The 27,584-nt window shown below is 38.6% G+C and overlaps 1 protein-coding gene and 1 pseudogene across 1 annotated transcript in view; one reads left to right on the top strand and one right to left on the bottom strand.

Annotated features, from left to right (window-relative positions):
* The window catches only part of REC114 (REC114 meiotic recombination protein), a 115,301-nt gene that overhangs the window by 86,577 nt on the left and 1,140 nt on the right, over positions 1-27,584 (bottom strand). The window lies entirely within an intron of this gene.
* LOC136172263 (small ubiquitin-related modifier 1-like) lies at positions 7,527-7,831 on the top strand (annotated as a pseudogene).

Genomic DNA, 27,584 nt, shown 5'->3' with positions numbered 1-27,584 from the left:
GTTGTGGTAGAGAGTTGAGACAATTAAAGCAAAATAACTCATAGATACTCAAGATTTCCTACTGACTTTTCTCTCAGTTCAGTTCAGTTCAGTTGCTCAGTTATGTCCGATTCTTTGTGACCCCATGGACTGCAGCACACCAGGCTTCCCTGTCCATCACCAACTCGTGGAGCTTACTCAAAATCATGCCCATTGAGTCAGTGATGCCATCCAATCATCTCATCCTCTGTCGTCCCCTTCTTCTCCTGCCTTCAATCTTTTCCAGCATCAGGGTCTTTTCTAGTGAGTCAGTTCTTCACATCAGTGGCCAAAGTATTGGAGTTTCAACTTCAGCATCAGTCCTTACAATGAATATTCAGGACTGATTTCCTTTAGGATAGACTGGTTGGATCTCCTTGCAGTCCAAGGAACTCAAAAGAGTCTTCTCTAACACCATAGTTCAAAAACATCAGTTCTTCACCATCAGCTTTCTTTATAGTCCAACTCACATCCATACATGACTACTGGAAAAACCATAGCTTTGACTAGACAGACCTTTGTTGGCAAAGTAATGTCTCTGCTTTTTAATATGTTGTCTAGGTTGGTGCCTTCCAAGAAGCAAGCATCTTTTAATTTCATGGCTGCAGTCACCATATGCAGTGATTTTGGAGCCCCAAAAAATAAAGTCTGTCACTGTTTCCTCATCTATTTGCCATGAAGTGATGGGACTGGAGCCATGATCTTCGCTTTCTGTATATTGAGTTTTAAGCCAATCTTTTCACTCTCTTCTTTCACTTTCATCAAGAGGCTCTTTAGTTCTTCTTTGTTTTCTGCCATAAGGGTGGTGTCATCTCCATATATGAGGTTGTTGCTATTTCTCCTGGCAATCTTGATTTCAGCTTGTACTTCATCCAGCCTGGCATTTTGCATGATATACACTGCATATAAGTTAAATAAGGAGGGGGAGAATATACAGCCTTGATGTACTCCTTTCCCGATTTGGAACCAGTCTGTTGCTCCAAATCCAGTTCTAACTGTTGCTTCTTAACCTGTATACAAATTTCTCAGGAGGCAGATCAGGTGGTCTGGTATTCCCACCTCTTCAAGAATTTCCCACAGTTTGTTGTGATCCACACAGTCAAAGACTTTGGCATAGTCAAGAAAGCAGAAGTAGATGTTTTTCTGGAACTCTCTTGTTTTTTCTATGATCCAGTGGATGTTGGCAATTTGATCTCTGGTTCCTCTGCCTGTTCTAAATCCGACTTGAACATGTGGAAGTTCACAGTTCATGTACTACTGAAGCCTGACTTCGAGAATTTTGAACATTACTTGCTAGCATGTGAGATGAGGGCAACTGTGCAGTAGTTTGAACATTCTTTGGGATTGCCTTTCTTTGGGATTGGAATGACGACTGATCTTTTCCAGTCCTGTGGCCACTGCTTTTCCAAATTTGCTGGCATATTGAGTACTGCATTTTCACAGCATCATCTTTTAGGATTTGAAATAGCTCAACTGGAATTCCATCATCTCCACTAGCTTTGTTCACAGTGATGTTTCTTAAGGCCCACTTGACTTCACATTCCAGGATGTCTGGCTCTAGGTGAGTGATCACACCATCGTGGTTATCTGGGTCATGAAGATCTTTTTTGTATAGTTCTTCTGTGTATTCTTGCCACCTCTTCTTAATAGCATCTGCTTCTGTTAAGTCCATACCATTTCTGTCCTTTATTGAGCCCATCTTTGCATGATATGTTCCCTTGGTATCTCTAATTTTCATGAAGAGCTCTCTAATCTTTCCCATTCTATTTTTTCCTGTATTTCTTTACTTTGATCACTGAGGAAGGCTTTCTTATCTCTCCTTGCGATTCTTTGGAACTCTGCACTCAAATGGGTATATATTTCCTTTTCTCCTTTGCCTTTTGCTCCTCTTCTTTTCATAGCTATTTGCAAGGCCTCCTGAGACAACCATCTTGCCTTTTTGCATTTCTTTTTCTTGGGGATGGTCTTCATCACTGCCTCCTGTACAATATCACGAACCTCCGTCCATAGTTCTTCAGGCACTCTGTCTATCAGATCTAATCCCTTGAATCCATTTGTCACTTCCACTGTATAATCGTAAGGGATTTGATTTAGGTCATTCCTGAATGATCCAGTGGTTTTCCCTACTTTCTTCAATTTAAGTCTGAATTTTGCAATCAGGAGTTCATGATCTGAGTCACAGTCAGCTCCCAGCCTTGTTTTTGTTAATTGTATAGAGCTTCCCCATCTTTGGCTGCAAAGAATATAATCAATCTGATTTCTGTATTGATCATCTGGTGGTGTCCATGTATAGAGTCTTCTCTTATGTTGCTGGAAGAGGGTGTTTGACCAGTGCATTCTCTTGGCAAACCGCTGTTAGCCTTTGCCCTGCTTTGTTTTGTATTCCAGGGCCAAATCTGCCCATTACTCCAGGTATCTCGTGACTTCCTACTTTTGCATTCCAGTCCCCAATAATGAAAAGGACATCTTTGGGTGTTAGTTCTAGAAGGTCTTGTAGGTCTTCACAGAACCATTCAACTTCAGCTTCTTCAGCATTACTGGTCGGGGCATAGACTTGGATTACTGTGATATTGAATGGTCTGCCTTGGAAATGAACAGAGATCATTTGTCGTTTTTGAGACTTCATCCAAGTAGTGCATTTTGGGCTCTTTTGCTTACTATGATGGCTACTCCATTTCTTCTAAGGGATTCCTGCCCACAGTAGTAGATATAATGATCATCTGAGTCAAATTCATCCATTCCAGTCCATTTTAATTCACTGATTCCTAAAACGTCGATGTTCACTCTTGCCATCTCCTGTTTCACCACTTCCAATCTGTCTTGATTCATGGATCTAACATTCCAGGTTCCTATGCAATGTTGCTCTTTACAGCATCGGACCTTGCTTCTATCACCAGTCACACCCACAACTGGGTATAGTTTTTGCTTTGGCTCCATCTCTTCATTCTTTCTGGAGTTATTTCTCTACCAATCTCCAGTAGTATATTGGGCACCTACCAGCCTGGGTAGTTCCTCTTTCAGTGTCCTATCTTTTTGCCTTTTCATGCTGTTCATGGGGTTCTCAAGGAGAATACTGAAGTGGTTTGCCATTCCCTTCTCCAGGGGACCATGTTTTGTCAGAACTCTCCACCATGACCCGTTCATCTTGAGTGGCCCTACCAGGTACGGCTCATAGTTGCATTGAATTAGACAAGGCTGTGATCCATGTGATCAGTTTGTTTAGTTTTCTATGATCGTGATTTTCATTCTGTCTGCTCTCTGATGGGTAAGGGTAAGAGGCTTATGGAAACTTCCTGATGGGAAAGACTGAGGGGGAAAATTAGACTTTTCTCTAATTCACTTTAAATTCCAAATTTAAAAATCGAGTAACATTCTGGATGTCAAAGGAGGTATGCTAAGCCCTGCACTATTTCCCTCAGTGGTTGTTATTTAGCCTTTTCCCAATATTAGGAGTTCAATTATTTGTACAATGCTTTTCTATCATAGTTTTAAACAGACTACCTTGTAATTTTCATGAACACTTAAAAGGGCAAGGATAGCTAGCAATCAAGCACAGCTATTGAAACTGGAGCCTGAAACAAATTCTTTGGGAGGCAATATTCTAACATGACAGTTAAACATTTTTTTTTAAATAACTATAATGTATGTCCCAAAAGGTGCTCAACACTTAAATGAACAGTTCAATGAGGGATGATAAAGCAAACACACAATCATTACTGAGATGGTGGCTCAGATGATAAAGAGTCTGCCTGCAATGCAGAAGATTCGGGTTCAACCCCTGGGTGGTGAAGATCCCCTGGAGCAGGAAATGGCAACTCACTCCAATATTCTTGCCTGGAAAATCCCATGGAAGGAGGAGCCTTGCAGGCTACACTCCATGGGATTGCAAAGAGTCAGACATGACTGAGCAACTAATACATACAAACATCTAGAAATTACTCTAGTGCTATCTCCCAATCACTACCTGCTCCCTCCTTCTCCTAAGATAATATTTATCCTGACTTCTAACACCATGGTTTAGTTTTATTTACATGAATGGAATCATAGAGAATTCTTTTATGTCTTCTGTTGATGAATATTGTTTTCTAGTGTAAATCTACTGCAAATAATGCTGTTTAGAATATTTTTATATACGTTTCTTGTTAGACAGAAATGCTCATTTATGGAGATGACAATTCTTTCCAAATAATTTTATCATATTTTCTCCCCTGACCTTCACACTTTTACATCTTTTTTATTTGGCTGTGCCACATGGCATGTAGGATCTTAGCTCCTCAAGCAGTAGGAATTACAGAGTCTTAACCACTGGATCACCAGGGAAATCCCCAAACTTTTACACCTAATTGGCCACTCAACATCTCTACTTAACAGTCCATCACCTCAAAATTAGCAGCCCTTAACTTGACATCCAAATCTTCCCATCATTCAATATTCACAAACTATCAAGCAAGTGGCATCTGTTGCCTGTCACCAGAAGTAGAAGTCCAAACACTTCTGCTCACTGTATCGTGGTACTGGAGTCACCATGGAAAACAACAGTCAATCTGTGGAGGAAACAGTACTTGATCAAGCTTAGTACCGGAGGTTGGTTCCCCCAGGGCCAGCAAATCCCTCTAGGCGGCCATGGAGGGCAGCTGGCCGGTACTCGCCCCTCAAGGCTGTAGCAAAACGACTCCTCCTTCTCTCCCCAGGGGACAGATACAGCAATGCAGCTGGCTAGGTGCCATATGATGCTTCAGCAGAACACAGAAGCACAGGCTGTGAGGACTCTATCTCTTGCTAAGTAAGTGTTCCAGGTCCAAGGCCCACTCTTCAGAGCCAAAACGGGAGGTTGCAAGGCTGCATGCACAAGACATCTACCATGGACCAGACTGCTGGAGGTTTCTGACTCCCACACTTTTCCCACCTCCTACCTCAGAATATAATTCTATACTTCCATTTTGTTAGGTCAAACTGTGGGATCATTCTTTTTTTTTTTTTTTGGAATCATTCTTGAATCCTCTACTTTTTGCATACCCACATCCAAGAACAAGTCCTTCAAAATATGCAGAGTCTAACCACTTCTCACAAGTCTGGTCTGAGTTAGCATCATCTCTAGCTGTATTATTATAATAACCTTATAACTGGCTTTCCAGTTTCTATTCTTGCTCTCCCTTTCCAACACATTTTATTCTCATTACAGTAGCCAGAGTGGTCCTTTTTATGGCAAGGAATAGAGACTTTATTCAGCAAGCCAGGGATCCAAGAAGATGGCGGACTAATGTCCTAAAGTACCATCTTCCAGAGTGATCCTTTTAAAACCTAAGTCAGGTCATGTCACTTCTAGCTCAAAACCCAATAGCAGCTTTCCATCTCTTTCAGAGACTCATGCAAGGTGCTCCACAATCTAGCCCTCCATGACCTCTCTGCTCTCAATGTCCCTTTGGCCATGCTGCTCTGGCTGCACTGGCCTCTTTGCTGCTTCTTGAACCTGCTAGGCACATTCACGATTATAAAGCTCAGGGATTTTACAATTGCTGTTCTATCTGAAATTGTCTCCTCCTAGATCCACATGACTCATTCCTTGATCTTTTTCATTCCTTTGCTTAAATATCATATTTCCAAGTAACACCTTTCTGGACCATCCTACCGAAAACTGCCAACTCCCTGCCCCATTATCCAAATCAGGTATTAGGTTGGTGCAAAAGTAATTGAGTTTTGCACAGTTGAACTTTACCATTTGATACTGCAATACATTCTTAAATGTGATTATATTATACATCATTTTAATGCACATTTATCACTATGTTTTTTGCTAAAGACTTATTACTTACTGTTCATTTTATATTTATTTTAAAACTAAGGAAATGAAGTTAGACAAAAAGTAAATTCAAGTGATTTTCTTATTTATGCTCAAAATTGGTCATAAAGCAGTGGGGACAACTTACAACATCAACAAAGCATTTGGCTCAGGAACTGTTAAAGAATGTACAGTGCAGTGGTAGTCCAAGAAGTTTTGCAAAGATGAGAGCCTTGAAGATCAGGAGTGCAGTGGCCAGCCATCAGAAGTTGACAGTGACCAATTGAGAGAATCATAGATGCTGATCCTCTTAGAACTACGCAAGAAGTTGTTGAAGAACTCAACGTCAACCATTCTCCAGTCATTAGACATTTGAAGCAAATAGGAAAGGTGAAAAAGCTTGGTAAGTGGGTGCCTCATGAGCTCACTGAAAATCAAAATAATCATCACTTTGAAGTGTCATCTTCTCTCATTCTACACAATAACAATGAACCATTTCTCAATTGGACTGAAATGTGCGACAAAAAGTAGATTTTAAACAACAACCAGCGATGACCAGCACAGTGGCTGGACTAAGAAGAAGTTCCAAAGTATTTCCCACAGCCAAACTTGCACCAAAAAGACTGTGGTCACCATGTGGTGCTCTGCTGCCAGTCTGACCTACTACAGACTGAATTCTGAATATTGGCGAAGCCATAACATCTGAGAGGTATGTTCAGCAAATTGATGAGATACATTGAAAACTGCAGTGCCTGCAACTGGCACTGGTCAACAGAATGGGTCCAATTCTCTTCTACGACTATGCCCAATCACACCAATTCTTACCAATTCTGTTTTTTTATATTTACTTATTTATCTGTCTGTGTATCTTCTTTAAAAGAAGATGGATATAAGGGACTAAAAACAATACTTAATGAATCCAAAATAATAAGAATATAAAGGAAGAACAGGTGGGACAAAGACAAAGAAAATACCAAGACTACTTACATCTAACCCTCTCAATGACCACATTAAATGTAAATGGTTCAGACATTTCAATAAAAGACAATCTGACAACAAGATGAGAAGACAAGGCACAACTATATATGAATATAAACATGCAAACAGGTAAAAAACAAAAGGGTGAGAAAAATACACACTGCTAACACTGTGGTGTTGGAGAAGACTCTTGAGAGTTCCTTGGACTGTAAGGAAATCCAACCAGTCTATCCTAAAGGAAATCAGTCCTGGATGTTCATTGGAAGGACTGATGTTGAAGCTGAAACTCCAATACTCTGGCCACCTGATGCGAAGAGCTGACTCACCGGAAAAGACCCTGATGCTGGGAAAGACTGAGGGCAGGAGGAGAAGGGGACAAGAGAGGATGAAATGGTTGGATGGCATCACCAACTCAATGGAAATGAGTTTGGGTAGGCTCCAAGAGTTGGTGATGGACAGGGAGGCCTGGCATGCTGCAGTCCATGGGGTCGCAGAGTCGGACACGACTGAGCAACTGAACTGAACTGAATACTAGTCAAAAGAAAGCTGGAATAGCTATATTAATTTAAGGCAAGACCATCAAAAGGTATAGAAAAGATCATCTCATAATGATAAGGAGTCAATTAGTCAAGAGACATAATTATCGTAAACATTTACATCACCAAGAAGAAGTTAAAAATACATGAAGCAGGCAAGGTTCTGCCTAGCCAGGCCACTGCTGTGCAGAGACAGCAAGGACGCCACCATCATCATGTCTGACCAGTAGGCAAGATCTTCAATCGAGGACTTGGGGGATAAGAAGAGAGAAGAACATATTAAACCCAAAGTTTCTGGACAGGATAGCAGTGAGATTCACTTCAAACTGAAAATGATGACATATCTCAAGAAACTCAAAGAAGCAACTGTTAAAGACAGGGAATTCACATGAATTCAATCAGGTTTCTCTTTGAAAGCCAGAGCACTGGTGACAGTCATGCTCCAAAAGACCTGGGATTGAAGGGAGAAGATGTGATTGAAGTTTATCAGGAACAAACAGGGGGTCATTCAATGGTTTAGGTTTTTTTTTCTTTTCCCTTAATTCTTTTTTAGTTTTTTTTTTAAAATAGTGCTTCTATAATGTGGTGTTTAAAACAGAATTGAAAACTGGCACCCCCTCTCTGTAAAATATCTAGTAATTTGAATTCTAGTGTCTATTATTTGTTATCGCTTGTTTTAATCGTGCTGGTTTGGTGATCAAACCTCATGCATGCATGCTCAGTCGTGTCTAACCACTCTTTGCAACTCCATGGACTACAGCCCCCCAGGCTCCTCTGTCCGTGGAAGTTTCCAGGCAAGAATACTGGAATGGCTTGCCATTTCCTACTTCAGCAGATATTCCCGACCCAAGGACAGAACCAGCATCTCCTGCACTGGCAGGCGGATTCTTTACCACAGCACCACCTGGGAAGCCCGATCAAATCTCAGCCCCCTTCATACTGCACTCTCCTTTTTAAAAACTACATGTGTGCACAGAGAGGCCACCTTTCCCAGAACCGTGGATTTGCAGGCTTGTGATAAATAAGATCACCCATTGCAAGTGCTATATAATGACTGTTATATAATGACTCTCCAATCAGCCCTGCAGCATGTGACTGCTTCACTCCCAGTCTATGACTTTCAGTTGGAGTCGGAAGTCTTTCAGAGAACTGAACTGTGGAAAAATGACCTTTCCTTAACTTGAAGCTACTTTTAACATCTGAAAAAGAAAGAAGGTGAAGTCGCTCAGTCATGTCCGACTCTTTGTGACCCCATGGACTGCAGCCTACTAGGCTCCTTTGTCCATGGAATTTTCCCGGCAAGAATGTGGGTTGCCATTTCCTTCTCCAGGGTAACATCTGAGGGTCTGGACCAAAAGAAGTGGAATACCCAGTTGGCAACAAGATGACAGAGGTGGTGAGAATAATGACCAAAGATGGTTTCACTGAAACAAAGCATTTTAAGATGAAAGAACAATCTTGTCAAAAGATTCCAGAAAAGTTCTAATTTTCATTAGCAGTTAACGTTATTCATGCAGAAGTATATATAACAGAATGCTTTATTTATACTTTTTGGCCTGGGATACATAGGTTTTAAATGGACATCATCTGTACCAGCTTCATTAAAATAAACATTTGTAAAAAAATCCATAAAAATACATTAAGCGATAATTGACAGAACTGTAAGGAAAAGTAAACAAATCCACAATTATAGTCAGACTTCAACACCCACTCTCAATAACTGACAAGTACACAGAAAATTAGCAAGCATACAGTAGACTTGAACAACACTACCAACCAACATGACCTGACTGACATTTACACAACACTCCTCTCAATATCAATGGGCTTCCCTGGTAGCTCGGCTGGTAAAGAATCCGCCTGCAATGCCGGAGACCCTGGTTCAATTCCTGGGTCAGGAAGATCCCGGGGAGAAGGGACAGGCTACCCACTCCAATATTTTTGTACTTCTTTGGTGGCTCAAATGGTAAAGAATCCGCCTGCAATGTGGGAGACCTGGGTTTGATTCCTGGGTTGGGACGATCCCCTGGAGGAGAGCATGGCAACCCACTCCAATATTCTTACCTGGAGAATCTCCATGGGCAGAGGAGCCTGGCGGGCCACAGTCCATGGGGTTACAGAGAGTCAGACATGACACTGACCAAGCACAGCAGGGCACCACTCAGTATCAGCAAAATATATATTCTGCTCAAGTGTACACAGAGCATTTACTGACACAGACCAAACTCTGGGCCATAAAACAAGTCTTAGTAAATTTTAAAGTATGTTCTCTGAGCACAAATTAAGTTAGAAATCAGAAACAGAAAGATCTCTGAAAAGGTTCCCAAATATTTTGGAACTAGACAATGTACTTCTAAATACTATAAACCTGGGCTATAAAGAAAGCTGAGCACTGAAGAATTGATGCTTTTGAACTGTGGTGTTGCTGAAGACTCTTGAGAATCTCCTGGACTGCAAGGAGATCCAACCAGTCCATCCTAAAGGAAATCAGTCCTGAATATTCACTGGAAGCGCTGATGTTGAAGCTGAAACTCCAATACTTTGGCCACTTGATGTGAAGAACCGACTCACTGGAAAAGACCCTGATACTGGGAAAGATTGAAGGCAGGAGGAGAAAGGGATGAGATGTTTGGATGGCATCACTGACTCGATGGACATGAGTTTGAGTAAGCTCCAGGAGTTGGTGATGGACAGGAAGCCTGGCATGCTACAGTCCACGGGGTTGCAAAGAGTGGGACACGACTGAGTGACTGAACTGAATTTCTAAATAACCCATGGGTAAATAAGAAATTAAGAGTAATTCACCATGTTAATAAACTAAAAAAGAAAAATCATAGGATCACTGCTCAATAAATGGAAGACTATACAAAAGACATTTGACTATATTCAGTATCCATTCCCGAGTTTAAAAGAAAAAAATCACCAAACCAGGAATAGAAGGAACTTCCTCAAGTTGATGAAGGGCATTTATAAAAAACTACAGTTAACATCATGCTTAACAGTGAAAGACTAAAAGCTTTCTCTCTAAGATAAGGGACAAGAATATCACCACTTCTATTCGACAGTGTACTGGAAGTTCTAACCACTGAAATTAGGCAAGAAAAAGAAACAAAAAGCACTCAGACTAGAAAGGAAGATGAAAAACTGTCTTAACTATCTTAATTCACAGATAACAAGATCATTTATATAGAAAATCAACTTTACTTCCCTAGAACTAACAAATGAATTTTACAACAACTGCAGGATACAAGATCAATAAATGAAAACTAAATATATACAAACTACTAAAGAACAACTAGAATCTGGGATTTTAAAAACATCAAAATTTACAACAGCATGAAAAATATGAACTAGTTAGGTATTAATATAAATATGACAAAAGGAGTAAAAGATCTGCAAACTGAAAACTGACAGAAATATACAGTAAATAAATGGAGAGAGACACTTTGTTCACAAGTAGGAAAATTTAATATTGTTAAATGCTGTCAAATGCTGACATTGTCAGAATAATAATCCCTACCCAAAGCTTCCTGACATTATCCCTGTAATCTGTAAATATCTTATCTTATGTGGCAAAGGGGACTCTGCAGATGTGATTAAGCTAAGGATCTAGAAACAAGAGAGTACTCTGGATTACCCAGACGGGCCCAATGGAACCCTGACGGTCCCTGCAAGGGAAAGGAGGAGGCAGAAGAGTCCGTCAGAGACGGAAACGTGACTGCTGGCTTTGAAGACGGAAGGGTAGGAGAAGGCAAGAAACTCAGGGAGCCTCTAGAAGCTGGAACAGGGAAGAAATAAGTCTCCCCTAAAGCCTCCAGAAGAAATGCAGCCCTGCTGACACCCTAATTTTAGCCTTTTAAGACCTGTTTTAGACTTCTGACCTCCAGAACTGTAAGCAAAGTGTAAGCAAACTAAGTTTGTGTGTGTTTTTTTTTAAGTCACTAAGTCTGTAGCAATTTGTTACAGCAATAATAAAACTTTAAATTCTTTTGAAGAAATTAACAAGCTGATTCTAGAATTCATGTGGAAACTCAAGGGTCCAAAGAAGAGGCCATAACCCAGTTGTTTAGGTCAGTCAGTTAAGATTAACAACGTACCCACTATGTATTGCTCTCTCTTATAAGTGTTTGGGAAAGGAAAAAAAAACATAGAAAGGAATGTCCTTGACCGCTTCATTGATTCATTTGCTCATTCAACAAATATTTACCGAGCACCTAACTGACACTCAGAAGCATTTTTTAGATGGGATACATCACTGCACAAAACATTAGCTGCCCTCATGGATCTAATGCGGAATAAGATGCAAGACAAGGTATAGGCAACAGTAAACAATAAATATAATTAGTGGCACACCAAGAGTGGGATGGTGAGAGCAGTCAGCCCTGGTGCAGGCAATAAGTGAATGCTTTGCTGAGAATTTATAAACAATAGCTGAACTCACTAAAAAGCAGCTGCTCTTTATTACCACCAAGTGCTAGCAATTCTAATCAATGTCACCGATGAAATACCCCTCCCTGAAAAAAATCTTTTGTTGATCTAAGTTCTAAACAACTGCTGAGTTTAAATAATACATACTGCTGAGTTTAAACAATACATTACAAAAATAAATAAATAAATAAACAATACATTACCTAAGATTCAAATTTTCAGGTTTTTATTATTTATTCTTTAATAAACTTTGTTTCCTACATAGACATTCATCTGGAAAACTCCCAATTATAAAGTTGGCACACATATATGCAGACTTAACCACCTATATCTGCTTCAAGAGAAGTTCACAAGGCTTTGATATACTTCAAGCTTGCTGCAAAGTTCTTGTCTCAAACCCTTTCTTAGGATGCACTTCATTTGAACCATGTGGTACAACATTCTTCTACATTTAAACCATAGATTCAAAATAAACAATGACAGCACAGGAATTATAAAGACTAGGAAACAGAACCTGAGTTACTACAAAGCTGTCATTTCATGGAACCTTCTCTTTGGCATTTATATTTGTGTTAAAAATTTTAAAACAACCAAAGTGCAAGCAACAAGATGGAATGCTTTTGTTTGGCAAGTGCAAATTTTAGTTCACACTCAAAATATTTTACTAAATTTGAATAATACTTTTAATATTAAAATATTATTCTTTTAAAACTGTTAAATGTTTCCAAACTAAATAACAAAAAGAGAACAAAACATATCAGCAATTTTATCATCAGTTGCCTAAATTGTACCTGTGGTGATTTTCAGTTTTACTTTTTAAAATCACTTCTCAAAGAAATTAATTACATAAAGTATCAGCCTCTAACCAAAGAAGCAAAGTTCAAACATTTAGCTGTTCAATAGATATAAAAACAACTGGCTAAGCATTTGTGCTTTTATTTCCTGCCTTACACTATTGTGTGCATTTCCTTTTCCTTAATTATCTTACTGCCATGCTTATAATAATGAATCTCAATAAAATAACTTTTGCTGTTTGCATAATAAATAATTTTATGAAATTTTTGTGAAAATAATTTCATCATTTAGGAGGGGAAAGTGTTAAAAATTATCCATTTGGGGCTTCAGATGTTCTAGACACACCACTGAACATAATAAATAAGTAAATTATCCGGTATATAAGAAAGTGCTAGGCACTAGAGAAAACAAAAGCAAGGTAGGAGGTGTGGGAGCTGCAAAGACAGGGCATGGATGTTACGGTATAAACAGGGTAGTCAACGTGGGCGTCACTGAGGTGAGGCTTGAGCGAAGACTTGAAGGTTTCTGGGGATTCCACAGCTACTATTTTTCATGCATTTCTGCCATATTTCATCTAAAAGATATTTAGAGTATGCTGAGCTTGAAAACGTCTAATCTAAGACTTCTAAGAGGTTCAAGAAAAAATATAATTTGATTGCATTCCTGCAGTCTTCCCTTCCCAAACCCAACCCAAACACCAATTAACTTCCCTTGAGCAGATATTAAAATCAGTATCCAAGTGGGCTAGAACGGTGGGCTGAGGTCTCAAAATCTAGGTGAAAAGAGCTGGTATGTTTTCCCCCTCGTTGAGAGTGGAGACCCAACCCTAAGCAAACAGCCAGAGGGCAAAGGCAGGAATGCCCCAGTTCTTGGGAGAGAGCTTAACCCATAGAAATTGGTCGACTATGCCAGGAAGATTAGCCTGTGTATTCTGAAATTCTGAATGCTCTCCCAGCCTTTAAGGAGTCATAGTGGAGCTGGGCAACTTACTCAGCTGAGTCCTTTGTACTCCTCTACAGAAGACCTAGAAGGTGAGACTCACGCACATTCCAACACTTAACATTTAAGGTATACTGGGCTTGAGCCCCAAAGGTAAGAAGAGGCATAAGTTAAAGGAAAATAACAACATATCAAATAGGCTAAAGAGACAAAGAACAAACGAAAACACAGAACACGTAGCTCTGAGCAGTAAAAACACTGCAGGAGGAGATCAACAGCAACTTGAGCCAAAAAATAATAACTATTATTATAAATAACATTTAATAAGCCTTGGAGCTAAAAACATGCTTTACAAATATAAAAATTCAGTAGCTTAACTGAAGAACTGGATGGACACTGGTGAGACCAAATTAATGGTCTCAATGATCAAGTAGGAGAAATATTCAGAAACACAGAACAAAGCATGACTACAAAGAGGAAGAAATCACATGTACAAGATAATGTGAAACAAATACTCAGCCACAGGAGAACAAATCTTAAAAACAGGAGCAAAAGTGGAAGAAGAGAAACAGACAGAGTAAAGTAAACAAATAGCAGAACAATTACCTACTTCTACCTCATTGACTATGCTACAGTCTTTGACTGTGTGGATCACAACAAACTGTGAAAAATTCTTCAAGAGATGGGAATACCAGACCACCTGACCTGCCTCCTGAGAAATGTGTATGCAGGTCAAGAAGCAAAAGAACTGGACATGGAACAACAGACTGGTTCCAAATTGAGAAAGCAGTACATCAAGGCTGTATACTGTCACCCTGCTTGTTTAACTTATATGCAGAGTACATCAAACGAAATGTTGGACTGGACGAAGCATAAGCTGGAAACAAGATTGCAGGGAGAAATATCAATAACCTTAGATACACAGATGACACCACCCTTACAGCAGAAAGCGAAGAGGAACTAAACAGCCTCTTGATAAAAGTGAAAGAGGAGAGTGAAAAAGCTGGCTTAAAACTCAACATTCAAAAAATGAAGATCATGGCATCTGGTTCCATCATTTCATAGCAAATAGATGGGGAAACAATGGAAACAGTAGCAGAGTATTTTCTTTGGCTCCAAAATGACTGCAGATGGTAACTGCAGCCATGAAATTAAAAGACACTTGCTCCTTGGAAGAAAAGCCGTGACCAACCTAGATAGCATATTAAAAAGCAGAAACAAACAAACAAAAAAAAAGCAGAAACATTACTTTGTCAACAAAGGTCCGTCTAGTCAAAGCTATGGTTTTTCCAGTAGTCATGTATGGATGTGACCTTTGGATCATAAAGAAGGTTGAACGCCCAAGAATTCATGCCTTTGAACTGTGGTGTTGGAGAAGACTCTTGAGAGGCCCTTGGACAGTAAGGAGATCAAACCAATCATACCTAAAGAAAATCAACCCTGAATATTCATTGGAAAGACTGATGCTGAAGCTCCAATACTCTGGCCACCTGATGTGAAGAACCAACTCTTTATAAAAGACCCTGATGCTGGGAAAGGTTGAAGGCAGGAGGAGAGGGGACGACAGAGGACGAGATGGTTGGATGGTCTCACCGACTCAATGGACATGAGTTTGAGCAGGCTCCAGGAGATGGTGAAGGACAGGGAAGCCTGGTGTGCTGCAGTCCATGGGGTCGCAAAGAGAGGACATGACAGAGAATGAACAACAAAAAAGACATTGTGCTGCAACAGCTGCAACTCCAGAGACATGAACAGGCACTACACACTTCCCATAGGTAGTGCCTACCAGGCAGTCTAGCCATAACCCCCAAAACAAAAAAACTGAATCTGAATTTTATCAAGCCTCTGGATTCAGCTATCAATTCACAAGAAATACAGAGGACTAAGGATCGCATTAATTGCACTCCAGAGATGCAGTCACAAATCATATAGTCAGAAACTCTTCAGAACTCAAGTTTCTTCAACAAATAAATTGCAAAGAAGGAAGAGGGGTAGATCAGGGAAACATATGGAAGAAACTTTAAAGATTAAAACAAATACTAATCAACCACCATGTATGGTCCTGTTTAAAAGAATTATTAAACTTATGAAACTATTAGAAATTTGAGCACTAACTATTTGATAATATCAAGGAACTGTTATTTTTGGGGGGGTAAAAAATGGTTTTATGATTGTGGGGTTTTTTAAGTTTCTATCTTTTAGAGATACAAACTAAAATACTGATAAAATGCTAAGACGGCTGAGATGTGCTTCAAAATAACATAGTGGGGACTTCCCTGGTGGTCCAGTGGCTAAGACTCCGTGCTCCCAGTGCAGAGGGCCCAGGTTCCATCTCTGGTCAGGGAACTAGATCCCATATGCTGCAACTAAGACCAGGTACAGTCAAATAAATAAGTAAATATTAAAAAAAAAAACATGATGGACATGTAAAGAGTATCAATGAAGCTAGGTTGACCATGAGTTGGTAACTGTTGAAGCTGTTAATATGGATGTGTGAGTCTACTATACTCTTCTATCTACCTTTATTAAAGAAATTCAAGCACAATCAAAAGTTTTACTAAAGATTTTTTGTTGATTAAGGGTAAAGAAAAGCATTCAGCTTACATGTAGCAGAGTACTACATGAAATATCCTAACCCATCCAAGAAATTCCAAATATCATAATGCCTAATACAATCTAGGAATCTGAGAAAAAAAATTATTTATTTATGGCTCTTGGGAAATATTTTTAATGGGTGAAAATTTAGCATTTTGCTGGAATGTTCACATTAGCACAATAGAAAATTTTTTAAAAAACTATTTTTAATGACAAAGTTTTCACAGAAAAAGATCATTTTAATGTGTCAGAACATCACATTCATATCTTCTCTTTCTAGTGGCTTAAGATTTAGGTCATCAAAACAGTATTATGGTATAGGCAAAAAAAAAAAAAAAAAAACAGACACATAAGCCAATGGAACACAATAGAGAATCCAGGAAAAAACCCATGTATATACAGATCAACAAATATTTGACAAGGGAGTCAAGAATACTCAATGGAGAAAAGACAGTCTCTTCAATAAATGATACTGGGAAAATCAGATACTCACATGTAAAATAATGAAACTAGATCCCTATCTTACATCACTCACAAATTTAACTCAAAATGAGTTAAAGACTTAAATGTAAGACCTGATACCATAAAACTTCTCAAAGAAAACAGTGGGAAAAAGCTCCTTGACACTGGTCTCAGCAATGATTTTTTTTGGATATTGTACTGGGAAGACCCAGAGGAATGGGATGGAGAGGGAGGCAGGAGAGGGGATTGGGATGGGGAACACATGTAAATCCATGGCTGATTCATGTCAATGTATGGCAAAAACCACTACAATACTGTAAAGTAATTAGCCTCCAACTAATAAAAATAAATGGGGAAAAAAAAAAAGCACAAGCAACAAAAGCAAAAATAAACAACTGGAACTACATCAAACCAACAAACTTCTGTACATCAAAAAATGACCAACAAAATGAAAAGACAAGCTCTGGATGAAAATATTTGCTCACCACCTATCTTACATGGGGTTGATATTAAAAAAATATACAAGGAGTTCATACCAATCAATAGCATAAAACAAATTAATCCAATTTTAAAATGGGAAAGGGATCTGAAAAGACATTTTTCTAAAGAACTAGTTCAAGTCCAACAGATACAAGTGCTCAACATCACTAACCATCAGAGAAATAAAATCTAAACCACAATAAGATACACCTCACATTTGTCAGAATGGCTATTAATATTATCAAAAAGACAAGCGGTAATGAGTGCTGGTAGGATGTAGAGAAAGGGAACCCTTGTGCACTGCTGGTGGGAATGTAAACTGGGACAGCTGCCATGGAAAACTGTATTGAGGTTCCTATTAAAAAAAAAGTTAAAAGTAGAACTACCACGTGGTCTAGCAATTCCATTTCTGTGTGGAATACATCATAAGGAAACAAAATCACTATTTCAAAGAGGTATCTGTACCCCATGTTCACTGCAGCATTATTTAATTGTTTAAGGGTCCATCAACAGATGAATGGATAAAAAATAATATGGTGCGTGGATACACATATACACAATAGAACACTACTGGGCCATTAAAAAAAAAGAAACAAATCCTGCCATTTGTGACAACATGAATGAACCCTGAGAATATTATGGAAAGTGAAATAAGTCAGAGAAAGACAAATACTGGATGATATCACAGTGGAATTAAAAAAGAAAAAAACAAATTCATAGCAACAGGACAGGACAGACTGGTGGAAAAAAAAGAGGGTGGTGACCAACATGGGTAGGGGTGGTCAAAATGTACAAACTTCCAGTTATATGATAAATTAGTTCTGGAGATGTACAACATCATAACTACAACTAGCAATACTGTATTGTGTATTTGAAAGTTGCTGACAGATTTAAAAGTTCTCATCACAAGGGAAAAACGTGTGACTATGTGAGGTGATGGAGGTTAACTAAACTTACTGTGGCAATCATTTCACTATATATATATATATATATATCAAATCATTATTTTGTACATCTTAAGTTTATACACTGTTAAATGTCAATTATATTGCAATAAAACTGGGGAAAGAAAGATCTACATCAACCTGACCCCTGGCTATGCAGTATTTTGTCATCAACACAGTAGCACACACTGAGATACAGAGCGTGCCTATCACAAGCAGGCTTTTCAGGCACAGCTTCTATTAATATATTGGTGAAATGATCAGAGAGTCTTCTATTTTAAATTCATGCATTTGTGCAAGAATGTACTATAAGACTAATCTAAAACTAGCAAAAAGATTAAAAGAAATATATGAAAATATAGAAAAGTACTTCAAATGTACTTAAATTATATTTACATGAAAGGCTAGTACTACCTGTGAGATGGGACAAACTAAATTATGTACTTGAGTTTCTTCCTGCTTTTAAGACCCCTTAGAAAGTATCACAGCTCTATATGCTGGCCCAAACTGCTGATTTACGCATCATAAAATATGGAAATGTGTGAAATTGTTAAGTAGACTATTAGTTGCCTCCTTACTCACTCTTGGTAGCTAAAGACACTCAAATTATTTCAAGAAACTTGTAGGGTATATTATGCTAATAAAAGTGGTCCTGCTATACAACCATTACCAAACTGTAAAATTCAGTATTTTGCTTTTGATGTTTCACAGAAATGTAAAGTGTTAACAATAACAAAAACACATACAATTATTAAGAGCATAACACCCAAACCAAAAAAAACTACCTGGGCAATTTGTTTTTTCTTTAGAATCTAAAAATATGATCTCATGCATCAGAGCAAGAGATGTGATTCCCCTTCTTTTTACCACATATATCCAATAAAATTAACGATTGTAAAATTTTAAAGTGCTTTTAAACCTAGCTATTGAAGTTAACTTGTTCACCTTGATTACTAGCCATAAGAGGAATATATTTACTCAAAATACCTACCTTCCAACAGAGGAATAAGATCTTTATGGCTTTACAGCCGGATTACCAATCAAGGTCCCTCTGGTTATTGATCTTTCTATAAAACACAGTTATAGGACATTTCTCCAATACATTTAGAAATCCTCGAAAATCTCCCAAGCTAATAAATACTATAAAAATCACCAATTATACTAGAAAGAAGGGTTTCCCAGGTGGTGCTAGTGGTAAAGAACCTGCCTGCCAATGCAGGAAACATAAGAGACGCAGGTTCCATCCTTGGGTTGGGAAGATCCTCTGGAGGAGGGAATGGCAATCCATTCCAGTATTCTTGTCTGGAGAATCCCACGGACAGGTGGGCTATGGTCCATAGGGTTGCCAAGAACTGGAAACGACTGAAGCGACTTTAGCAGCAGCATACTAGAAAGTAGTACCTCCCACTGGCACACCTATCCTAGGTCTCTGCACCTGCCTTGCTATCTTCATAGTCACTATCTTCTATTTATTCATTAACAAGGTTCATTCACAACTATAACAGTTCCAATATCCAAACTGTATTTCTAAATCTGAGTTAAAGAAACACTCTAATTTATTTCTCAGGTGCCATATTGTCATTTTTAGGTGAAAAGCACCCTATATTCCAAATAAGCAGGTACTTGAGCTTAACTGGCTGTATTTCCCAATGGTGATGCCTTAATCATCTCTAAACAGAGCCCTGAACAGTGTCCAGCACAAAGCAGGCAGGGAACAAATCCTAAACATAAATGAATTTTTATTTTCTCAGGCCTCATTTTAAACTATAACTTCTGAGACTTCTTCAACCACTAAACTGAAAAAAATTCTTCAAAATATTTGTCTAGATAAACTCTACCTTAAACCATGTTTGCAAACAAGCCATAGCCTCTATGAAAACTATGCCTGTTACACAATCAAATTAACTTTTTGTTTTTTAAGGAGAATAGAGTTGGAAATATGTATTTATAATCTGGTACTTTGGAACAAGTGATGATTTTGTCAAAAGAAAAAAAAATGTTAGAACATCTGTTAGAAGATCCTTCCACAAAAGCCTAAGCAATCTACAATGTACACTGTATGTGACATACAATTCAATTAAACAACCACAATTATAAAAATTATCTCTGTATCAGTCAGATGTAGGCTCGAATGTGCTGTAGAAATTAACAACTCCCCAAAGCAAAGGTTTTATTTCTCAGTCACACTACCCGTGCATCCTTCTACCTGTCGTCCCACCCTACCTCACACTGCCTATCATTCTCACTATAGGACTCAGGGCAGCCAATATTTGCCATACTGAAGCAAAGAGAAAGAAGATGATGAATCATCCACGGGCTCTTAAAGCTCCTGCATATTCCATAGGCACCTTCTGCTAATCTGCTCACCTTTCACTGGTCAAAACCAGTCACATGACATACAACTTCAAAGAGACCAGGGATATGCAATCTTAGTAAAATCTGGTGAACAACACTAATGACTACTACTTTTTAAAAAGACATTATCTGGAATAGAAAGATTTAGGATCAAATCCTTGTTTTGCAACTTACAAGTACACTTACTTCCTCATCTATAAAATACAAACAGTAATAACTACTGTTATTGATTAAATGATATAATGTAAGATCAGATATTTATATTAAATGATATAATGTAAGATCAGATATTTACCAGAATACCTGACCTTGATTCACTGATTCAATAAATATTTGGGGGGTGTCTGCCAATCACCTTTCTAGGTACTGACATATAGTAATTATGTACTAAATAAGTTTTTTTGCTTATTGCTGTTGTTATTAGAAATGCTTTTTGAGTTCCAACCAGGAATGAGTTGTCACTTCTTAGCGGAGACTTCCGGTTGTTTTCCAATAGCCATTTTCTTCCTTATACGGTAAGAGAGCCCCTGATTCTCACTGGACACATGATCTGATGGAATTCAGACTACATATGCCAGCTGTTCATACAGTTAAGACGACCATAGGTCTAAATTTTGGCTACAGCAGAAAGTGTCATGTGGCAACTAACCAGAAACTTCCTTACGGGACAGCAGGTATGAACCCTTTGTCTACTTCCTCATCCCTTCCTCCACCAGGCCATCCAGAATATCAGTTCTATTGCGGACTATGAGACCACAGCCATACATGGCAGAGAACAAAATAGAAGGATTCTCATTTCCTGACACTGTGGAGTATCATACCAGCCCTGTGCTGTTATGTAAATAATAAACTTTCATTTTATTTAATCCATTGTTATTTTGCATTTTCTGTTGTTCACAGCCAATCTTAATACTAATTAATAAAGCAACATAATCTGTCAACTTTTTAAAAAAGCAACCTACATGAAAGAATAACAACTCTTGATGACCACCCCCGCTACATCTTCATAAAAGGAAGTACCACTGAAGGAAGCAGCAGTAAACAGCAGAATGGCTTGAAGAAGACAAGAGTCTTAGAATCAGTTCTTCCATTTCTTTGTAAACCTCTGGCAAGCTATTTAACCTAGCCCAGCTCAGCTTCTTGTGTATAAAAGGGTAATAAGACTTAAATAGAGATATTAAATGTGAGAATTAGTGGGAAGAGGTTTATGAAATTACTACATAAATTATAAATAATTAAACAATATCAGTATTACTTTATCAATTGTTTCCTCTCCCTCACCTTTCCTTCAGAATTAGGGCATGAAGACAGATTGCAGTACATAAGAATCACTTGGAGAGCCATCCTCAGAGATTCTGATTCATTAGGCCTAGTGCAGGAACCATGAATCTGCATCTTCAACCAGCACCTCAAGGGACTGGTGAAAATAGTCTGCCTATGACACCTTGAGAAACACCACTTCAGTGATCAGACCCTACATGTAATCCTGTACTCAAGTGCCCCAATATTTGAAGACTGTGATAAAATACAAGGATAATTCCATAGCCTCTCTAGTGCCTAAGTAAATGACAAGTACCTGGTAGATAAATCAGTAATTTTTGTTGAACTGATGAACTGAATTGAAAAATGACAAAATGGGGCTGAATCAAATGACCCACTATGGACGTCCACTTCTGGTCAAACTAATGTATATAACAGGCCTTCCTGCCTGAAACCACTAAAAAGCTGCACAAATTAGAGGCAACAACAGTTTTGAAGATACCGGCTATCAAGTAATAAAGGACATGATTCCTGAGAAATAACAGAAAAAAGGAAGTGAGTCTTACCACTGACCTAGAATACTTCTTGGAGAAAGTTTCCAGGCCAAACTACAAGAAGGAGCACAGGCAGGACCTGGCTAGCTGTCCCTAAGTGGAGGGGACGCAGCCTCAAGTCCAAGAAGGTCAGGGTGAGTCTGCAAGCTGGAATACCAGAGAGTAGAGTGCCACGCCAAGAGAGACCCCTCCTCAAATCTTCAGCACATACACGTGTGGGAGCAAAGGCCCAGAGTCTGGGCAAAGAACCACCGGGAAGGACGTCAGGAACAATCCCGAGTGCTCACACAGAGCAGGGAACAGGGTCTGTTCTTATCAGCCTGAGAGAGAAACCTCACAGTGTAAAAGCATTGGGTAGAGCATGTATGTTCAAGAGTTTCACCTCGGGAGGGGAAAAAAAAAAATCTCCAGATCAAATGCTGCTCTGGTCACACCTGACAAACCTCAAAAGCAAGACTTGAAAGGATCACACTGCTTCCAAATAACTTATCCCAGCAAAAAGCTCAAGAGTATTTATAGGAATCCAAAAATATCCTGCACCCAATAGGGCAAAATTCACATCAGGCATCCAATCAAAAATTACCAGGTAGGCAAAGAAGAACTACTACTTCACTATTGTAAAAAATAATTTTCTTGGGGTTTTATTGAATCTTAAATTTTCCTTAAAAAAAAAAAAAGCTACAATCATTTTTTATCATTTTTCACCCTGTGTGTTAATCTCAAAATTCCTCATCTATATTACTGAACAGCTAGTCCTCATGTGAAATATTAACAGTTCTAAGACAAACGGCATAGTGGTTAAAGGGACAAGTTTTAGAGGCATGAAAACCAGGGTGTGAATTCTCTCTTTAAGTTCTCTGTGTTCTTGGGCAAGTCACTGAACCTCTCTGAGTTTTAGTTCCCTTATCTATACAATGGTATAATAATATTTGCTTCATAGGACTGCTGTAAGAAACATACCAAAATAAACAATAAATAGTAGAAATATCTTCCCGGGTGGATCAGTCAGTAAAGAAACTGCCTGCCACGCAGGAGACCACCAGCAGTGTAGGAGATCCAGGTTTGATCCTGGGTCAGGAAGATTCTGGAAAAGGAAATCACAACCCACTCCAGTATTCTTGCCTAAAAAACCCCACAGATAGAGGAACCAGGCAGGCTACAGTCCACGGGGTCACAAGAGTCAGCGCAACTGAGCAACTAAATCATCACATCATAATTATCACACTATCTTAAGAAAAGTAAGCTACCACACAGTCAAATATTTACTGAGCACCTATCATATGCTAGGTAATATGCAGGCACATGAAATACAAAGGATGCTGTTAAGAGGACCCAAAGTATATCTTATGTTGAATCTGCATTTAAAATTTCATTTTAAGTACAAACTTCATTTTCTATTTCTTAATTTCTAAGTAGGGCAATTATTTTAAGTTCCTTCTATAAAAACTAAAGGATTTTTCCCCCTTTTGAAAGGAAAAAAATAAGACAGTGTCAGGTTCAACCAATTAGGGGATGTCTGAGAAATCCTTGGAGTGTGGAAAATGTGGTATAACTTTAATTTAAAAGCAACTTGCAATTAACATCACCTTTCAAAATTATTCTCAAATTAGTAGACTAAATTACATTCAAGCATAAAATACATAAAATGGACCAATCTGTTATTATTTATGATAATTCTTTCAGAAAGGCTGGGCTAACAGATGTAAGGAATTAAAATCAAGTTCAAGATGTTTTTCATTTTCTTATTCCACTTAAATGACAGATGGTTTAAATATTAACCCTACTAATAAAACATTTGCATATTCATTATTAATCTGATTGCCTTACCTCATAACCCCACAAATCCATTTTTATTAATTTTACTATAGGGTTGCCATTTCATTCAAGGTCTTCTAAACTCTTGCTCTGCAAAGTATGGTCCTTGAACCAACAGTCTGTATCACCTGGAAGTTTGTTAGAACTACAGAATTTCACTGCTCACATCAGATCTACTAAGTCAGGATTTTCAAAATGACGGATATACACATTGACATCTGAGTAGCACAGTCCCAAACTGTTGATTTTTTAAATATTTATTTATTTAACTGCACTGGGTCTTAGTTGTGGCATGCAGAATCTTCAGTCTTTGGCATGTGAACTCCTAGTTGCGGCATGTGAGAGCCAGTTCCCTGACCATGGATTGAACCTCGGTTCCCTGCATTGGGAGTGTGGAGACTTAGACTGGTCCACCAAGTAAGTCTCTAAATTGTTGATTTTTTTCACACTTTTTTTTTTTTGCAGTATTACAAAAAGTTTATTTGCCCTCTTGCACTGTTGGTGGGAACGTAAATTGATACAGCCACTATGGAAGACGGTATAGAGATTCCTTAAAAAGCTAGGAATAAAACCACCATATGATCCAGCAATCCCACTCCTAGGCATATACCCTGAGGAAACCAGGATTGAAAAAGACACATGTATACCATTGTTCACTGCACCACTATTTATAACTAGAACATGGAAGCAACCTAGATGCCGATCAATAGATGAATGGATAAAGAAGTTGCGGTACATATACACAATGGAATATTACTTAGCCAGAAAAAGGAACTCATTTAAGTCAGTTCTGATGAGGTGAATGAACCTAGAACCTATTATACAGAGTGAAATGAATCAGAAAGAGAAAGATAAACATCATATTCTAATGCACATATATGGAATATAGAAAAATGGTACTGAAGAATTTATTTACAGGGCAGCGATGGAGAAACAGACATAGAGAATAGACTTATGGACATGGGGAGAGGGGAGGAAAGGGTGAGATATATGCAAAGAATAACATGGAAACTTACATTACCATATGTAAAGTAGATAGCCAAAGGGAATTTGCCGTATGGCTCAGGAAACTCAAATAGGGGCTCTGAATCAACCTAGAGGGGTGGGATGGGGAGGGAGATAGGAGGGGGTTCAAAAGGGAGGGGGTATATGTATACCTATGGCTGATTCATGTTGAGGTTTGACAGAAAACAACACAATTCTGTAAAACAATTATCCTTCAATTAAAAAAAGTTTATCTGCTTCCAAACTGTAGTTAACTTATCTACAGATAGTAACTTCTCATAAGAATAATTCAATTCAGACAAATCAATCAATATACATATACATTCCATAGTCTCTATATAAGATGTCTCAGACTTGACCTTACCTCTCAGCCAGGACTCCAAGTCTTAGAAGTACTACACTTGTTGTACTATTCATTTTTTTCCTGTTAATCAACATTTTTGCCTTAGCATTGCGGCCATTGTGATGAAAGTCTTCTTTGTCATTAAACAACTATATAGAACAGGAGCAGGAAATCAGATTCTCCCCACAATTTTAGGGAAAAATGAAAAAACTCAAAATAGATTCAACCAAGGTTGAACTTAAAAAGTCCCCTAGAGAAAAAAAGACCAGAATGACTCTATTCTCCAAAATAATATATTTTTATGCTTTACTTAACACACATTTTTTTTCTTATTGCAGAGGTACCACATTTTTAAAATAAGAAATTCACATGGGACTTAGTGCAGTTCTTTAGATGGCTCATCTTTTATCATTACTATTGCACAATAGTTACAGAACACATAAAATAGAACAAATCTTGTTTTCTCTTTCGTTTTTCCCTCCCAAAATGACAGACCTAGGTTGAAACTGATCACAGCAGGTAGGATGGTTCGGCACAGATTCAAAGAAAAGTACAAATGTTCAGTTTTCAAAAGCACTGCAAAAGCAAACCTCATCTCTTGTCACTGTAGCTGTGGCTTTATGCCAAACATTTGAAAACTGTTGAAAAGTGCTGCTCCTTATAAGCAATTATGAAGAGCCTTGCAAAGAAGAGGAAAGAAATGTAATAACTCCTTAGAATGGTCTAATGTCCCTGACCTCCAGGTTGCAAGATAGGAGTCTAAAAGTTACCCAGTTGCATCTGAGGCTGTGCACCCAACAAAGATGCTTGAGGAGAAAGAATTATAAGGGTGTGAAGAGATGGTATCAAGGAACCTGCTGGGCAATTTCAATAATTAATTGTCCTCAAACATTTCCATTCTTTCAAGATCCTATGATAGATTAGTGATTCTTCAATTCAATGCTATTCATTCAATTTTGCATTTGCAAGCTATACTACAACTTCCCCTTCATGGATCACAGCTTTGTTATGGAGAAGTGGCTTCCATAACTCAATGAGGCTATGAGCCATACCCTGAAGGACCACCCAAGATGAACAGGTCATAATGAGTTCTGACAAAACATGGTCCACTGGAGAAGGAAAAGGCAACCCATTCCAGTATTCTTTCCTGGAGAACCCCATAGACAGTATCAAAGGCAAAAAGATATGCTGGAAGAAAAGACCCTGATGCTGGGAGAGACTGAAGGTAAAAGGTAAAGGGTGGTGGGGGTGGGGCAGAGGATGAGATGGTTAGATAGCATCACCAACTCAGTGGACATGAATCTGAGCAAGCTCCAGGAGAAAGTGGAGGACAAAGGAGACTGCAGTGCCACAGTCCATGGGGTTGTGAAGAGTCAGACACGACTTAGCGACTGAACAATAACTATTACAATTTCTCAGGATGTGCTCTACAGAATACAACTAAGTAGTTAATACCTTTTTTGATGGTCTTAGCTCTAATAGTCTAGAAATTGGTGAACAATTCGTTATGCCCCATCTCTACTCACATTTTCAGTCAAATCTCTCAGAAGAATTGTCCACACACATTGGTCACACTTTCTCACTTACTAGTTACTCTTCAGCCCACCCCTATCTGGCTTCCACCCCCTTCATTCTACTGTAACTTCTCTTGATAAAAACCATTAAGGATCTTCATGCTGCTAAATCCAAAGGACACCTTAGTCATCATTATTCTTCACTCTGCAGCATCATTCAACAAAGTTAATTATTCTCTCCCTCTTGTAATAATCTTTTGTAGCTTTGATGGATTTGCCTTCTCCTGGTATCTCCCAACTCTCTGACCCTTGGCAATCTGCTTTAGGGACTCGGTCCCCTCTACCTGTCCTGACCTACCTTGAAGCTTGGTCCTGAAATCTTGTATCATCTCTTAACTATGAATGTCACCTTCATGTTGATGACACATTTACATCTCCAGCCCAGATGTTTTTCCATTCAACATCTCCACTTGGATGCTGCATAAATGCATTTAAACCCAATACATCTGAAACTGAAGTCTTAGATCTTTCCTTCACTGTTCTTCCTCCAATGTTTCCCAATCCAGTTGCTCCTGCCAGAAACCCAGGAGTTCTTTATTCTCACCACTCATATCCAGTCAATCTCCAAGTCCGGTCATTTTGGCCTCCAAAACATAGCTGTAACATGCCTGGTCTCCCCATCTCTACTGCCATTCTCCCTGCCTATCCTCCCACCCTTGCCCTCCTAAGTCATTATCAGCTATCGCCCACCACACTGCAAAAGCATTTTAAGTGATCTTCCTGA

Source organism: Muntiacus reevesi, chromosome 7, assembly GCF_963930625.1.
Source record: "Muntiacus reevesi chromosome 7, mMunRee1.1, whole genome shotgun sequence".
Taxonomy (NCBI): domain Eukaryota; kingdom Metazoa; phylum Chordata; class Mammalia; order Artiodactyla; family Cervidae; genus Muntiacus; species Muntiacus reevesi.
This window is presented reverse-complemented; position numbering and strand designations above follow the sequence as displayed.